At 42.3% G+C, this 2,548-nt stretch overlaps 1 pseudogene; it reads left to right on the top strand.

The window, feature by feature from the left end:
- Positions 1-413: 413 nt before the first annotated feature.
- LOC140076084 (E3 ubiquitin/ISG15 ligase TRIM25-like) lies at positions 414-1,907 on the top strand (annotated as a pseudogene).
- Positions 1,908-2,548: the final 641 nt, after the last annotated feature.

Raw genomic sequence — 2,548 nt, forward strand, 5'->3', positions numbered from 1 at the left:
CAATCTGCACATATTTGGTATCTCCATAATCGTAGTGACCTGTAGAAGAAGGAAAAGGTTATTCAATGTCACAATACTTAAAACACAAATCTTCCCACAGAAAGGGTTAATTATAATTAATGAAATCAGATGAAAGTGAAACTCTCCACCACACCCTGAAAAGGTGTGAGACCCCCGCCCTGACATTACCCTCACAATAGTAACGTCTCCAGTCATTCAGGTGCTGATGCTGCTCCCCCGGCTCTCAGTGCAGGTGAATGGGGGAAATACACATAAAGACAATGAGAATGTAAATCCCTTTCATTATGAATAGGTCTGACAGTCACACCCAGGACCGCAGGGGTTGGTGCTTCTGCAGGACTCTCCGCCCTCTTACTGTATATAAGATGATGTTTCACTCCTGAATCCTTCAGATGAGACACAACTTCTGCTGCTCGTGTATTGTGAGTGCGCTGAATGTACTGGAGGCGGCTGGAGGATATTCTTGTCCTGACTGCAGAAAGAAGCATCCGTGACGTCCGATCTTGGAGAAGAACAGGAATCTTGGGAATATAATGGAGAATTTATCTACTCAGCCTAAGATGGAGGAGACCAGAGTCTGCTGCACCTACTGCGATTCTCCTGAACCGGCTGTAAGAACATGTCTGCAGTGCGAGGCTTCTTTCTGTGAGAAACACTTACATAGACACAGTAAGTCCTCAGAACATATTTTGGTTGATCCTGATGTTAAACTGGGAAAAAGAAAATGCTCCACACACAAGGAGGCGCTGAAATACTATTGTCCTATGGATTCCACCTGTATCTGTGTGTCCTGCTGGGTGGCTGGAGACCACAAGGGACATGAGGTGGAGATATTGGATGTGGCCTCTGAGAAGAAGAAGGAGAACCTGAGATCTGCTGCTGAGAAAATGAACTCTAAAAAAATGGAAGCAGGAAGAAGAATCCAGAATCTCACAGATCATGGGGTAGAAGAAGAAAATAAATTATCTGGACTCACTGAGAAAGTCACTAATCTGTTTACTGATCTGAGGAAGAAGCTGGATGATCTAGAAAGGAGAGTCCTGGGTGAGATCTCCAGACAGAAGTATCAGGTGTCAACCTCAGTCTCTAACATGATCCGGCAGATGGAGCTACACAAGGATGAGCTGACCAAGAAAATTCATCAATTTGAGGAGTCATGTAATATCACAGATCCATTAACCTTCTTACGAGATGATTTAACCAAAGGTCACATCATTGATCAGAGCTGGGATGTTCTCGGTGCTAAAAGAAAAGCTCAGAGTCTGGATGATGTCATAGTGTCACAGATATTATACAGAGGACTGCTGCGCTTTGCTGATGATCTGAATAATATGAGAAGAAAACAACAGTTCCCAGTGATTAAAAAATCTGAGGTATTACTGGATAAAAACTCAGCTCATAATAACATCGTTGTTTCAAGGAGTCTCAGATCTGCTTCATATAACGCAACGTCACAGAACAGACCCGATGGGCCCAAGAGGTCAACGTCTGGTCAGGTGTTCAGCTCCTGCTGCTTCTCCTCTGGGAGACATTACTGGGAGGTGGATGTGAGTCAAGTCAAGACATGGATCATTGGAGTGGCCGGGGAAAGTCTGGAGAGGAAGTGGAGGGGTGAAGAATCCTTTATTGGTTACAATAAGAAATCCTGGGGTGTTGTTTTCTCTAAAGTCCTACATGCAAGTCATAATAATATCCATATACCCCTAGAATCAGAGTCTCCTGTGAAGGTTGTTGGGATCTATCTGGACTATGAGGCCGGGCGTCTGTCCTTCTATCAGCTGTGTGACCCCATCAGACACTTACACACCTTCACCGCCTCCTTCACCGAGCCGCTCTATGCCGCTTTCTATGTGGAGAAGAATGGCACTGTCAGGATCGTGAAATAATTACAGTAAAATGTTAGTTGTTAAGCCTTAAAGTGAATCTCTACCTTCCTAGATTCTTTAATAGCTTTGTCTAGAATTGTTTGCTGAAGTTTTACTAAATATATGTTTTATAGCAGTTTGGTCTGTTCTTATGCTGTCCATTTGGGAGACTGTGACAGCCGTCACTCAGATGAAGGAGGAGGAGCTTGTTGTGAAGGGTAATGCTGAGATCAGAGCATTTTGTGAGGGATCAGCATTGGGGTGGCTGCAGGTTATAATATTTTTTCTCAAAGATCTGATGATGTTTAAACTACAGATCCCCACAAAAGTACAAAATAAGAAGAAATAACCAATTTATTTGACGATCTAAAAATTTTGAAATATTTTATTGATGGACATCAGAAGCCAGATATGCTGCTGGAGCGTTACTAGTGCGTGGGGGTTCATCCTGATCAGACCTATTTTGTATTATGTGATTACTAAATTCTTCTTTATTTTAATTCCAATAAAATATTTCTATGAGATCTGATTGTGTGATTTGATTTATTATATTTCAATAAACTTCTGTTCAATTCTGAATAGCCGGACCTGACTGATGTCAGCAATTCATGTAATCTGTATGGTGCCCATGTGATTACTCCTCCAGTATCAACTTGTTTAGG

The sequence above is a fragment of the Engystomops pustulosus genome, chromosome 8 (genome assembly GCF_040894005.1).
Source record: "Engystomops pustulosus chromosome 8, aEngPut4.maternal, whole genome shotgun sequence".
In the NCBI taxonomy this organism is placed as follows: domain Eukaryota; kingdom Metazoa; phylum Chordata; class Amphibia; order Anura; family Leptodactylidae; genus Engystomops; species Engystomops pustulosus.